Raw genomic sequence first — 293 nt, 5'->3', positions numbered from 1 at the left:
AGGAGCCTGGTGGGCTACAGTCCATGGGGTCGCAAAGAGTCGACACGACTGAGCGACTAACACACTTAATATTTAATGGGGGGTGAAGTTATATATGTTGTGGAAAGCTACAGAGGTTGGGATGGAAGGGTTGAAGAAGACCGACCAACCTCTGGGGTCAGTGGAGGGCCATAGCGAGGGCCGGTAGGGGAGGAGTATACTCTGGGGTGGAGGGGAAGGGGAGGGCTCACAGGCTCCGGTCCCGGAAATCCGATCCCTTTAGGACCCAGAGATGCCAGTCCCCCAGCGGCGGC

The sequence above is a fragment of the Bison bison genome, unplaced genomic scaffold, assembly GCF_000754665.1.
Source record: "Bison bison bison isolate TAMUID 2011002044 unplaced genomic scaffold, Bison_UMD1.0 scf7180017864180, whole genome shotgun sequence".
NCBI lineage: Eukaryota > Metazoa > Chordata > Mammalia > Artiodactyla > Bovidae > Bison > Bison bison.
The sequence above is the reverse complement of the archived record's forward strand: the minus strand, read 5'-3'. Positions refer to the sequence as shown.